This window comes from Anolis carolinensis, chromosome 1 (genome assembly GCF_035594765.1).
Source record: "Anolis carolinensis isolate JA03-04 chromosome 1, rAnoCar3.1.pri, whole genome shotgun sequence".
In the NCBI taxonomy this organism is placed as follows: domain Eukaryota; kingdom Metazoa; phylum Chordata; class Lepidosauria; order Squamata; family Dactyloidae; genus Anolis; species Anolis carolinensis.
This window is the reverse complement of record NC_085841.1, coordinates 154171027-154186258: the sequence shown is the minus strand read 5'-3', so window position 1 is coordinate 154186258 and position 15232 is coordinate 154171027. Positions and strand designations below refer to the sequence as shown.

General features: G+C 40.1%; 1 long non-coding RNA gene across 1 annotated transcript; it reads right to left on the bottom strand.

Moving 5' to 3' along the window:
• Nucleotides 1-1915: 1915 nt before the first annotated feature.
• LOC134299962 (uncharacterized) lies at nt 1916-12188 on the bottom strand. Its single transcript, XR_010007216.1, has 3 exons — nt 10926-12188; nt 10055-10103; nt 1916-2829 (listed from the first exon to the last, which is right to left on the bottom strand). It is a non-coding gene; the product is annotated as an uncharacterized LOC134299962 (long non-coding RNA).
• Nucleotides 12189-15232: the final 3044 nt, after the last annotated feature.

Genomic DNA, 15232 nt, shown 5'->3' with positions numbered 1-15232 from the left:
ACCAACCACCAATTCAAACCAGAATTCTTCCTCTTAGGAATCACGGAACTGAAGCCAACAGAAAATGAGGAATTGTTAATTAATTATATGACCACGGCAGCAAGGATCATATATGCAAAGTATTGGAGACAGGAGGAAACACCGGATGCTGACCAATGGTTACTCAAACTAATGGAAATTAAAAACATGGATAGGCTAACATATATAATAACAAAACACCAAGGAGTGCCCAGAAGAAGTACGGACTGGGAACCAGTCTTAGCTTATCTACAACAAAGAAGAATGACAACATTTGTACAGTGAGAAAGACTGAGAAGTTAACTATAAGACATAGATTGATAATACCCGAAACTACAAAACATGTAAGGATAAGTTGATAATACGAATAAGTCGCGGGACTAGAAAAGCTCTACTATAGAGAAGCAGACTCAGAAATAGAAGCAAACTACTACAGGGGTAGAAATTTCCCCTGAGAGACATTCTGGTTTAGATATGGATGGAAGTCAAACTAGATGTATGTGTGTGTTCTTTTTTTTTTTTTTTTTTTTCTTCTTTCTTCTCCCCTCCTCTATTACTCACCTTCCTACTTTTCTATAGCCAAATTGTTCCCCCACTTTCAATGTTATTTTATGAAATACAAAATAAAAATTTATAAAAAAAAAAAAAAAACAACCTCCAAAAAACCACACAACACTTTAATGATAAAGTATCTGTCATAATGTTCCTGGCTTCCATGAGACTGGAACAGTAAAACTTTCTGTTCTGGAATACTCTTTGACAATCATGTCTGGATGTAGCCTTCTAAGCACTGTTGTCTTGAAAAGCTTGATTATTCGTCCTGGTCTCTGTGACACAAACATAAAAGTTCTCTTGCACATGCACAGGCCATGCTTTATAAAAACTTCCAGAGCAGAGCCACTATATTTTGGTGGGAGGTCTGCTGTCTCACTACCCATGTCAGGGTCTGTTCCCTCCAGTTTATTTCAAATCCTTTTTGTTTGCTGCTGAGTTTCCTGTGTTCTGGAACTTCCTCTCTATTTCAATCCTTCAAGCTTTTCTAAAACATATCTTCTTGTTCTGCCTGTTAATAGTGCTGCCTTGAGTTCATTGGAGAAATTGTGAAACAGAAGTGCAGCAAATGAAGTGAGAACCAGCAAAACAACAAGAACAACAGCAACAAAATGAGTTACTCCATTTTTCATTTTCTTCTTGTAAGCCAGCCCCATTCCCACCCCACTTTTTTCTTAATAGGTTAATGGTCATGTCAATTTGCTTACTTCATTTTTGGGTACACATGAGCTAAAGTATCTTTTCAAAGAGTGTATTGAAAAAGCTCCCCAGCTAGTGGACATCCTGAATGCTTGCTGTGTTTAGGGGAAAGGCACAATGTGGGAGGTTGTAAATGCTGCCTTGCTTTTACCTCTCAGTCTGCAAAAATAGAACAGCTTGTCTGTACACTCTTCGGACAGAAAGATGGGAGAATTCCAACTTTCTGTCTGCAAATAAATCTTAACTATTGACCTCAGTAGCCATCTGTTATTGTTCACCCACTTTGGCAGCACTTACTGGTGGAAGATGCATTAACATCAGCTTAGGGACAAGCCGACTTTGTATTCTACACCCATACCAAGGTGGTACAGGGAGATGCCACTAATCTGGCGCTGATACATGGTCACACTATCTTGATGGAAATTTCTTTGGTGAAGGATCAGAAACAGCATAAGAAAAAGGAAAAGACCATGCCAAAGCCTTTGAAAAACTTGAAACTCAAACCGAAGAGATTAGTGGTTGTCTTTAATACTGAGGATTACTGATAAGAAAGAGAAGAATAAAACGAGGTCAGGTAATGAAGACTGATCATGAAGCTCCCTTTTCCTTTGCCAAGATTTTTGCCATCGTGGCTTTTGTTTAGACCAGTGTGGTCCAACCTTTAGTTACCCAAGGGCCAATCAAACTTTAGTATAGGAATGTGAGGGCCAGAGACATTCCAGAAAGAAAACGTTTTTTAAAACCTAAAGCAGTAAGAAGGATAAACATTTTTTTTCCAAATGTTAAATTAAAATATGTTTCCAGTAAGAAGGGCAAGGGCCAACAAAAATGAATTGGTGAGCTGTATGCGGGTTGGCCCACACTGGTTTAGACCACTGAGCCATGGCAATAAGTTTTTGTTTTCACAAAGTCTAGTGGCTATCTTGAAGTCCATGCAGCCATATTTCCATGTTACCAAAAGTGTAATATATGTACATAGTATCACAATTGATTTTTTTTAAAAATTAGCCTAGTTCCCTTACAAATTACCTACTCAACATTTTGCTAGACAGGTGGCCATTCTGAACAATACCATAGTAAATAACACTATCCTCACTCCTATAATTATTTTCCTTTTGAAGTAAACAGTCCAGAAAGTTAACACCATTCATATAAAATGTCAATATGCAACATTGTTTTTTATGCTTGGAAGATAATCATGAAATCATAGAATTATATAGCTGAAAGAGACCACAAAGGCCATCCAGTCTAATTCCCTGCCATGCAGAAAACACCCAATCAAAACACTTCTGAGAGATGGTCATCCAGCCTCAACAAAAAACCTCCAGAGAACCTCCACCACACTTCAAAGCAACATATTTTATTTTTGAGCAGCTCTTACAATCAAGAAGTTTATTCTAATGTTCAGGTGGAATCTCTTTTCCTGCTGTTTGAATCCAAAGCAGAATAGAATAGAACTATTCCTTCCCCTGATCTAAACACGATATTCTTATTAATGAAGCCTAGAATTGCAGTGGCTTTTTAGCTTCCACATCACACTGTTGATTTTTGGTCAGCTTGCTGTAAATAAATAAATAAATAGATTAGCTAGATATTTCTATATTGCCTCTTTACCTCTTCTCTGCTGCTTTGGGAAAATATTCTCAAGTTAACGATCAACTCTGGTTACAAGTTGGACAGCTTCTGCTATTGAATACATCCAGTGTTCTTTTGTCTAGCTCAAGTGCCTTTGATAACCTCACAACTAATCAATGCAATGCTTTCCTCAATTTTCATGAATCCACAGTTATCATACTACTTCTGAGTAACATGAAACCTAGATATTGCAAGTCCATTATAGCTGCTTAGGACTCTGGCACTGGGTCTAGCCCAGATATATCAGTTGGTGCCAATACATACCTTATAAATTAATTCCCTAAAATGGCAATATTCACTGTTTAAATTTAAAACATCATGAAAACAATCTTCTAAATGATTAAATTCCACTCTTAAAAAATATGAAATATAAATGTTTGAGAATTTTTTCATTTTTTCTCTCAGTGATATTTGATAATTTCCAGTAGTCAGAATAGTGATTAGATTTCAGTTGCCTATAAGAACTCATGAAAACTTCAACTGTTTATGGGGATACATGGGTAGGATCTACACTGCCCTATATCCCAGGATCTGATCCCAGATTACCTGTTTTGAACTGGATTATATGAGTCTCCACTGTCATATAATCTGGGATAAGCAGATAATTTGGGATCAGAGTCTGGGATGTAGAGCAGTGTAGAAAGGGTCATGGAAACTGTTGAATAACATTACCAGAATGAAAAGGCTTCTTTTTTCATGGTGTTCCTGTTACTTGAGTATCAAGAAGTTGACTTTATATAATGAGTACTTACATAAATAGAATCAACAATACTGATGAGAATACTATATTCTGAAGGCTTTCTTCCTTACAAACAATTCAGCATGGTAGTTAAACATTATTGACTAAATATTTATATATATTCTTTGTGTTACATTTCAGTGCGATTATAACAGAAAACAAGAAATCAAGCTATTTTTACTGGGCTATCTCTTCATTACTTCTGTGTATAAGACACTGATATCATTAATTGGCATACATCTACAAAATCATAACATAACAGGATTTTCAAACACCAAATACTCGGTGATGTTAGCCAGATAGATAAGATTTTATTTAACGTTTGAACAAATGGTCTATAGATGCAGAAAGAGATATCGGTACCCAATATCTGAAATTACTTTGAAATATGGTCTGCTCAGGACGTGTAAGGATTGACAGTAGGTATATGAGATCTGGGATTGTGATCTGGCAATATATTTTTCATTGATGTTTGTAATACTACTTACACCATATTTAATTTTAATATCCCTTTCCTTAGAAGCATTGAAATATATATTTTCCTGAGCTACCTGCAATGCATGCTTTCCTGGAAGTATGTCCAATCACCAAACACTAGGATAATCAAACTTACTTCTGAGTAGATATATATAGGATTCCAATATTATAATGCAGGCCTATGCATATCTACCACATATACTTGAGTATAAGCCGAGTTTTTCAGCCTATATACTCGAATATATAGATAATCAGAGTTGGACAGTCTTATCTTATGAAAGTCTTATTATTATCTTAAATTATAAATTTATGTAAATATTATGTAAATATTTTTAGTTTTGAAATTTACCAGTAGCTGCTGAATTTCCTACTCTTGTCTTATAATTGAGTCAATAATCTTTTTCCAGTTTTTTGTAGTAAAATTAGGTGCCTCAACTTATATTCAGGTCAGCTGATACTTGAGTATATACGTTACTCAAGAAGAAAATTCCATTGAATTCAATGAAACAACTTGGTATGTATGTGAATTTATTCTGGAAAAACATTTTATATCACACAACTGGTTCTAGGGCCCACCTTCACAATCTCTCTCTCTCTCTCTCTCTCTCTCTCTCTCTCTCTCTCTCTCTCTCTCTCTCTATATATATATATATATATATATATATATATATATATATTGAAAGAGCATGACAATGAGATAGTCTTTAAGATTTATTTGCTCAATAAAAAACGAGGTGAGTCACCTACACAATGTTTGCTTTCAAAGGAACTGCTTCTGGCATGTAGTATTTTCTTTCCACTTGAGTTAATTATAATTAGTGATTAACCCCCACCATCTAAGATCAATATTAGGCACTTTCATATATTGAAGATCAATATTAGGCACTTTCACATATTGACTATATGTATAACACCAAAACAGGCTATGTTACTTGCAGGGTTATTCCTTATACACTTTCCAGTTATGTGAATTGGTTGGTTGTTTACCCCTTTCTGGTAGTTCTAAATCAAAATTAAATTGGCAGGTAAAAACATTTCTCTGACATCAGGCATTTATAAACTGACGAGGGCTGGGCTTTTAAAGGTGGTGTGATTGGGATTTTAGGCTGGGTATAAAGATAATACATTTTCATATTTTTAATACTTAGTAGTTTTAATAGCATACATTGTTTAATTGTTTTTAATTTTAAAATTATATTTTAATAAATTTACATTGTTTTAATTAGCATTGTTTTATATTGTAGGCTGCCTACATTAGGAGAATGTCAAAATAAAAATAAAGAAAATAAAAAATAACTATTTTGGATGTTTCTAGATGTGATACGTGATGAGTTGGAGCAGAAAAAAAATGAAAGGGAGATGGGTGTGAGGGAATATTTCAAGAAAGAGTTTGGATGCAGAACCATGAACTTGAGACAAAAAGAACTGGAAAGTCTTGAAACTTCCAGGAACCTTTGGCTTTCTGCTGCTACTGCTGCTGCTCAGTTGTTTAGTCGTCTCCGACTCTTCGTGACCGCATGGACCAGTCCACGCCAGAGCTCCCTGTCGGCCATCACCGCCCCCAGTTCCTTCAAGGCCAAGCCAGTCACTTCAAGGATACCGTCCATCCATCTTGCCCTTGGTTGGCCTCTCTTTCCTTCCATTTTCCCCAGCATCGTGATCTTTTCCAAGCTTTCCTGTCTCCTCATGATGTGGCCAAAATACGTCAGCTTTGCCTCTAATATCCTTCCCTCCAGTGAGCTTTGGCTTTCTAGATAAGCTTTATTAAGCCTTAAAGGAATAGGAATAATAGTTCTAAAGCAAAAATTCATCATTTTTCTAAATATGTGTATAAAGTATGTGGGTAGCTGTCGTCTTAGAGGAGCCATTGCAATCTTTTCATGGAGAATGTATGATCACAGAGAGCATGTCACATTTGTATTAACATTGCTATTTGTTAATACAAATAGATGTGGGCAAAACATCAGGAGAGAATGCTTCTGGAACATAGTCATAAGGATGGAAAACAAAGCAACTCAGTGATTCTAGCCATGAAAGCCTTCAACAGCACATTGCTATTTGTTTTTTTTTTTAAAAATCAGTGTCCCATTAATTGCTTCTTTTTGTTGACCAAAAGTGTTTGAAATGATTAACCAGTACAGGCTGTCCCAAGTTACAAACATCCAGCATATTATATTTTTAATATAGTCTTTATTTCTATCAATCAGTCTAATGGAAATGGAAGACCAAGTGCCTGGCATTGTGAAGATACATCCCACATTGCACAATCTGAACAAATAAGTGCATTAGGAAATCTGCAACAATTCTATGGCTATATTATTATAGGATGAATTACTCAAATGTTTAACAAGGCTTATAGATGACCACCAGAGATCATTCCAAGATGTGTCTAAAGAAAACATTAAGGCATCTTACAGTCTCACTAGCTTTTAAAACAATTTTGCCAACATATTTATTAACAGGTTAGAAAATCCAGTTTTGAATATATTTACAAACTTCATAAAAATTAGCCTGTCACTATAGTGACAGATTAGTTTAGACTCAAGCAAGGATGTGAACCTCTCTCCAATCTGATTTCAGATCAATTAATTGGGTGGAGCCAAAGGTGAAATGATGGAAGCAAAAATACCAGCATTTCCATTTAAAGCTCTTACCGCTAATAACTAAAATTTAGAGGCATTTTAACCTCTGAGGATGGAGAAATCCAATACAAAAGCAGGGAAATCAACAAATGATAGTGCCTTAGGACAAGAATGGATCTCTAGGGAACCCAAGATGTCCAGACTAGAATTGCAGGAGAATTTAATTTGTCCCCTGGGCGTGAGGTTCCCCACTTGTGTCTTTAAAAAGGTAGTAGTCAGATAGACTTGTTTGGTCATATATTTTAAAAGTTCAAGACATTACAGTGGATTTCTGTAAGCATTTACAAAGTTGGCAAATGCTTGTTATCTAACTGGAAATCCAGCACTATGGTCTTAAAGTACAGCCCATTGCTCATTTCATTTGCATATAAGTATAAATCATGACTCTTTTTAGCATCAGTGGGGGTAAGTAGTATTATACCTGTACTCACAAGTGGAAACAAAATACATCTTGACACTTCCAGATTGATTGTTTTCATTATGTGTAACTAGATCCCTCAAAGGAACTACGGTATAATGAGAGTTTAACTAGAAAGCTGCTGGCTTATACTAGTGGTGGTACATGATTATAAAAAGGATTGGCTGCTGAAAGCAATTGCTGAAATTTCCTCTTGAATGTGTTGAAGCTGAACCCCTTGAACTGAACCATAGATCTCTTGTTAGAAAAGGTAGTGTTTATTGAATAATTTTATAAATTAGTTGGATTTATATCCCACTTTTCTCCCAGGATGAGCTTCAAGGCTGTTTTAATGATGTAATGAATTAATGTTAAAATGATTGGAGTTGTTCTGAGAACATTTTAAAGTAGCAATGTTGCCTCTTTTGAAGAATTATACTTACGACCTTATCATACAGACTGCCAAAATCACCACACATCATGGCAAATTCGGCGGTGCCTGTTGGAATGTGTCGCCCCACATCACCTGACTCACTCATCACCCCATCCCATGAGGGGAAGCGTAGATGGCCTGGCTTCCCCCCATTGTTGTTGGTGCAACACACGGCATATGCCAATTCCTTGATAGTTTAGCCACAGAGCCTCGCCAGAAATAACGATACATTGTGGGGTGGGAGTCAGTGGGCTCCGTGACTAGGCTATTTCTGAACTGGCATATGCCACTGAAACAAGTCCCATCTGAAGAGGTTGTTAACCTGCATCTACACTGTAGAATTAATGTAGTTTAACAACATTTTAATTGCCATAATGCAATGTTGTGGAATCATAAGAATTGTAGTTTTTTTTAAAAAAACTTTAGCCTTTTCTGTTAAAAGGTTCTATCACCGGCCTACAACTCCCACGAGCTCAAGGGGAGGTCCCAGGGGCTTATGTGTCTTTACACTAATGCATAGAGCATGGGAAATAAACAAGACAAACTACAACTTTTAGCACAACAGCACACTTACGATGTCATAGGCATCACTAAAACCTGGTGGGATGACTCCCATCACTGGAATGTAACCATCAAGGGCTATAACCTCTTTAACAGAAACAGAACAAAGAGTAGAGGAGTGGGTGAGGTAGCCTTATATTTCAAAAACAGTTATGCCGCAGAAAAGATGCAAGACTACAATCCGGGAAACCAGCTTGAAAACATCTGGATAGGGAACTGGGACTAAAGAAGATCTCATCATGAGCATCTACTAAAGATCTCCGAACCAGGACGAAGAACTTGACAAAGCCTTCTGTGAACAGTTGTCCAAAGAGGCACAAAGAAGAGATATAATAGTCATGGGCGATTTCAACTATCCCAATATATGCTGGAAAACAAATTCAGCTAAGAGTACAAAGTCCAACAAATTCCTCACTTGCCTTGCAGATAATTTTATGGTCCAGAAGGTAGAAGAGTCAACAAGGGGATCTCGATCTCATCCTAACAAACGCGGAGGACCTGATCAATGCAGTCAAGGTGGTCAGATCCTTAAGGGTAAGTGACCATGCACTCCTGCAGTTTGTGATACAAAGGAAGGCCGAAACTAAGACAAGTCAAACACACATTCTCGATTTTAGGAGAACTGACTTCCAAAAATGAAGGATATACTGAGCAGCATTCCACAGGCACCAATATTAAAATACAAGGGAGTTAAGGATGGATAGGAGTTTTTCAAGAGTGAAATACTCCAGAAGACAGGAGCAGAATCTAAAACGATCTTAACAAATTAGTGAGGTGATTGGCCGAAACTAACAAAATGAAGTTCAATAGGGACAAATGCAAGATACTCCACTTAGGCAGAAAAATGAAATGCAAAGATACAGAATGGGGGATGCCTGGCTTGACAGCAGTACTTGTGAAAAAGATCTTGGAGTCCTCGTGGACAACAAGTTAAACATGAGCCAACAATGCGATGCAGCAGCAAAAAAGCCAATAGGATTTTGCCCGGCATAAATAGCAGTATAATGTCTAAATCCAGGGAAGTCATACTACCCCTCTATTCTGCCCTGGTCAGACCACACCTGGAATACTGTGTCCAATTCTGGGCACCGCAGTTGAAGGGAGATGTTGACAAGCTGGAAAGCATCTAGAGGGGAGCTGGGCATGTTTAGCCTGCAGAAGAGAAGGCTGAGAGGAGACATAATGAGGGCCATGTGAGGGGCGGTCATAGGGAGGAGGGAGCAAGCTTGTTTTCTGCTGCCCTGGAGACTAGGATGTGGAACAATGGCTTCAAGCTACAGGAAAGGATAATGTACCTGAACATTAGGAAGAACTTCCTCACTGTGAGAGTTGTTCAGCAGTGAAATTCTCTGCCTCAGAGTGTGGTGGAGGCTTCTTCTTTGAAAGTTTTTAAGCAGAGGTTGGATGGCCATTTGTCAGGGGTACTTTGAATGTGATTTTCTTGCTTCTTGGCAGGGGGTTGGACTGGATGGCCCATGAGGTCTCTTCCAACTCTATGATTCTATGAATTCCACAGCGATGAACAATGACAGTGGTGTCAAATTGCATGAATATTACAGTACAGAAGTACCTTTGGTGTATGGAAACTTATACTACCAACTGGGTTCTTTAGGCTCTACAAGTTCCTTTGCACCACGTTATGCCTTGTTACTCCTACCAGAAGGAAAGAATAATGAGAAATGTTGCTACTCTGTTTTTTTTCTAGATTCTGGGTTTGATCTAGGTTTGAAAAAAAAGGGAGACAGAGCAGACATCAAAGAAAGTTGTGTTAAGAGGCACTTACAGCTGCCCAAGAATGTCAGCCTCCTATTCTAGGTCTATCTAGCAGTCCTAAATGGTTAAGAGGGAATTAATATTATAAAATATCATTGGACACATGGGGCATTGTATTAAGCACTCACTGAGGCCTGAGGTGTTGAACTACTTCTCAAGGGATCTGGCCTTCAGGACCTATGAGGGAAGAGGAAATAAATCATGAGCATAGCAAGAGTACAGGTTGAAAGGAAGCACTAATGTATTTATAGGAAATTGCATTTCATCTGTTTAATTTGAGTAGTTGCACTTATTTCATATTTACTATACATTTTATGGTGGACTAATTTGCTGTTTTTGTCCTTCAAAGGAGATGATTCTGACCCTGCTTAGAATAAATTGAGTGTCTCAAATAGGAGACATCAAGTTCTTTATAATGAACAACAGTGCTGCAGGCGTGTTTGTGTGTGACATATGATCTCAGCCAAAGGAAAAGAAAAAGAAATGATCATATACATTGTTTTTACAAAGACACATTTATACAGCTGGTATTTGACTATTGACATTTGGCATTTAGGTCATTGTCTAGCTGCAAAATCAATAGCCTATTTGTGGAGCTGGAATGGTTCAGTTTGCTGAGGATCTATGTTTCAAATACATGTTTAGTTAGTATCGCTAACTGCATATCACATTATTATTACACTGTGATGTTTTGGTTTTTAGGTCTGTTCCTGGGGGTATTTGGGGCACTGATTCAGTCAAGTGAATTTGATAGACTGCTCTTGTTTCTTAGATATGATTATCATGATTTTCTGTGGATGAGCAGATGAAGATTTGTATATGGCATATGTTCTGTATCTCAAAAACTATAGCTGATAGGGGAAAACTGGTGCCACGTTTTGAATCAGCGGGTCATATATACCCAGAAATATTAGAAATACGAAAATGTATGTTGACCATTACTATTATTATTCCTGAAAAATTAGTTCTCAAAGGCATGCCAGAAAAAAATGTTTTTACCAGCTTGTAGAAAAATAGAGTGGATGGTTTTCACTAAGTATTCCTGTGAGATTGATAGGACAAAGAAGAGATCCTTCACAGAAAATCTCAAAACACACGATATTCGTGGAGAAGAGCATGGTCCTTCAGATAACCTGGATCTCAACTGTATAGGGCTTCATACATCATTATGGTCACTTTATATTTTCCCCAGAAAGTACTGGTAGCCAGTGAAGGTGTTTTAACAAGGGAATTGGGTGCCCCCTGTATCCAGCCCAAGTTAACATGTAGAATGTTTCATAGTATTCCAAATGGGATGTAGCTAAGACATGTGTCACTATGGCCAGGTGTGACATCTTAAGGAATTGTGTAGTTGAAGTACTCCTGGCCACTGACAGGCCCTGAGTTTCCAGTCTTGAACTGAATCCAGGAGCACACCCAAGCTTTAGACCTGCATCATTAGGGGAAGTGTAACCCTATTTAGTCCAGACTTTTGTCTGACCAGAAGAATCTCTGTCTTGTCTTGATTAAATTTCAGTTTGTTTACCTTCATCCCGCACCTTCTCCCCATGTAGTTTTTGGTGAAACTTGTTTCCCCTTTCTCTAAGAGAAACACAGGGTAGGCCAAAACCATTAGCTAACTGTTCCAAGTGGGCTAGTAGTGGGGAGCATGCCATCATACTTTATATTACCTCTCAAGTGTAGAGAGATCCCTGAAATTATTGCTCTTTGTCAGGATCCAGGGCTCTGCTGATAAGCAGGCAGAGGTGAACCAAATAACACCGGACTTGTGTCACTTACTTACTTACTTACTTAGGCGATCCCTCATAGTTCGAGGAGGATTGTCTTCCATCTCTGTTGTCTTGGGGGTGGGTTCTTAGGTGGCTGAAGAGACCTATTCTTGATCTGCATGTTCTGCCACAGTGAGGACATCGGTTTCCAGGTGGAAGGCGGTCCCGGTCAGAGTTGGCTTGACGGGCCTTCTTCTTGGCACGTTTCTCCCTTAAGCCCTCCATTCGTGCCTCTTCAAACTCCGCAGCACTGCTGGTCACAGCTGACTTCCAATTAGAGTGCTCAAGGGCCAGGGCTTCCCAGTTCTCAGTGTCTATGCCACAGTTTTTAAGGTTGGCTTTAAGCCCATCTTTAAATCTCTTTTCCTGCCCACCAACATTATGTTTCCCATTCTTGAGTTCGGAGTAGAGTAGCTGCTTTGGGAGACAGCAATCGGGTATTCGGACAATGTGGCCAGTCCAGCGGAGTTGATGGCATAGGAGCATCACTTCAGTGCTTGTGGTCTTTGCTTCTTCCAGCATCCTGACATTTGTCCACCTGTCTTCCCGAGAGATTTGCAGGATTTTTCTGAGGCAATGCTGATGGAAACGCTCTAGGAATTTAGTGTGACATCTGTAGACCGTCCACGTTTCGCAGGCGTAGAGCAGGGTTGGGAAGACAATGGCTTTGTAAACAAGCACCTTGGTATCCCTACGGATGTTCTGATCATCAAACACTCCCTGCTTCATTCTGAAAAATGCTGCACTCGCAGAGCTCAGGCGGTGTTGTATTTCAGTGTCGATGTTGACTTTTGTGCAGAGGTGGCTGTCAAGGTAGCGGAAATGGTCAACATTTTCTAATGTTACACCATTAAGTTGTATTCCTGGCATTGCAGAGGGATTAGCTGGTGCCTGTTGGAAGAGCACTTTGGTTTTCTTGGTGTTCAATGAGAGGCCAAACTTCTCGTATACTTCTGCGAAGGTGTTTAGAGTGGCTTGTAGGTCTTCTTCCGAGTGCGCACCGACTACGTTGTCATTGGCATATTGGAGTTCTATAACAGATGTTGTGGTGACCTTGGTTTTGGCTCTCAGTCTGCTGAGGTTAAATAGCTTGCCATTTGTCCGATAGATGATTTCCACTCTGGTGGGAAGCTTCCCATCAACAAGGTGAAGTATCATAGCGATGCAGATGGAAAATAAGGTGGGGGCAATAACACATCCCTGCTTGACACCTGATTCCACCTGAAATGGGTCACTTTGGGAGCTATTGCTGTCCGAGACTGTTGCCATCATGTCATCATGGAGGAGCCACAGGATGTTCACAAATTTATCAGGGCACCCAATTTTTTGGAAGATGGTCCAGAGAGTGCTGCGATTCACTGTGTCGAATGCCTTTGCAAGGTCAATGAATGCCATGTACAGAGGTTGGTTTTGTTCCCTGCATTTTTCTTGGAGCTGTCGTGCAGTGAAGATCATGTCCACTGTTCCTCTGGAGGGGCGGAAGCCATTCTGGGATTCTGGGAGAGTGTCTTCTGAGACAGGGAGAAGGCAGTTTGCAAGGATTCTTGCGAGGATTTTCCCAGTGAAGGTTAGAAGGGAGATACCGTGATAGTTCCCGCAGTCTGTTCTGTCCCCTTTCTTGAAAATGGTGATGATGGTGGCATCCTTGAAGTCTGCTGGGATTTTCTCGGTCACCCACACTTTTTCAATGAGCTGGTGGAGTTGTTGTATCAGCTCAGGTCCACCCTCTTTGAAGATTTCAGCAGGGATCCCATCAGGTCCGCTGGCTTGGTTGTTTTTTTGTTGGCTGATGGCATTGCTGACTTCTTCCAAACTAGGCAGTGCTGCAAAGCTCATCCCTGGTTTGTTGTGGGATTTGTGAGAGTGCCTCTTCAGCCACTTTGGAGCTGCGATTCAGCAGATTCTGGTAGTGCTCTTTCCAACGTAGTGCAATTGATGTTTTGTCCTTCAGAAGTTTGGTTCCATCTGATGAGCGTAGAGGCTGTATGCCATGGTTTCTTGGTCCATAGATGATCTTTGTGGCTTTGAAAAATTCCTGAGCATCATGGGTGTCTGCAAAGTGTTGGATTTCTTCAGCCTTCTTTGTCCACCAGATGTTCTTGAGTTCTCTGGTCCTTCTTTGGACCTCAGCTTTTGCACTGGCATAGATCTTTTTCTTAGCAGCACAGTTGGTGTCTCTCTGCCATGTTTGGAAGGCTTTCCTTTTGTTGTCAATTAGCTGTTGGATTTCTTTGTCATTATCATCAAACCAGTCTTGATGTTTCTTAGTTTGGCATGCAATGGTTTCTTCACAGGCTGTGATGATGGAGGTCTTCAGTTTGTTCCAATGTTCCTCAACATTTTCAGGGTGTTCTGTGGGTAGATGATCCTTGAGTGTTGTTTGGAGAAGGGCTCGTTTGGAGGGCTCCTGAAGGGCTTGGATGTTCATTTTGTGCCTTGTTTTTCTTTCTTGGAGTCTGCGTTTGGGGACGATCTTGATAGCCATTGTGGATTGGATTAACCTGTGGCCTGTCCAGCAGTCATCGGCACCTGTCATGGCTCTTGTGAGAAGCACATCGCGGCGGTCTCTGGCACGTGTAATTACATAGGCCAATGCTTTGACCGGGGGTGCTTCCATGATGTCTTGAGCTTGTTTTTCTGGTGGAAGAGCGTGTTGGTGATGACAAGGTTGTGCTCTCCACATTTGGTGAGAAGCAAGATGCCATTCGGGTTGCTGTTTCCGACCCCATCTTTTCCTATGATCCCTGGCCACTGGTTGGAGTCCCGTCCAACTCTTGCATTAAAGTCCCCCAGGAGGATGATTTTGTCCTCCTTAGGTACCTCCGATAAGATGATGTCCAGCTGACAATAAAAAATTTTCCTTGACGTCTTCATCAGCATCTAGTGTTGGTGCTCAGGCACATATGATTGTTGCCTGTTGGTTTTTGGCAAGGTTAATTCGGAGGGTTGAGAGTCGTTCGTTAATCCCAGTGGGTGCCTCAGTCAGGTGATTCACCAGGTTATTTCTGATAGCAAAGCCAACTCCATGTATTCTTCGCTCTTCTTCAGGCAGTCCCTTCCAGAAGAAGGTGTAGCCTCCTTTTTCTTCCTTCAGCTGTCCCTCTCCTGCTCTCCGGGTCTCCTGAAGGGCTGCTATGTCGATGTTAAAGCATCCCAGCTCCCTTGAAATGATAGCAGTCCTGCGTTCGGGGTGTTCTCTGTCAGTGTTATCCAACAGTGTCCGTACGTTCCATGTTCCAAAGTTCATTTCTCTTTTTTGGCCACAGAGTGGTGACCCCTCTGGACATGGCAGTCCAGTCCGGGTAGGAGAGGCAGACTATGTTTAGGGCACCTTTTCTAGCCCCTTCCCTGTGTGGGGTGAGCAGAGCGGATCCTAAAAAGGGCTGCTCAGTCATGGATACAGCTGCCGGACTACTCAACTGCCTCGTCCTTGAGGTAGAACGACTGAGTCCATATCCACCACCCATGTGCCAGTCTGTGACTAGGGGCTTCCAGATTTCACAGTCCTGCCCCCATCACCACTTGCTGATCACCATG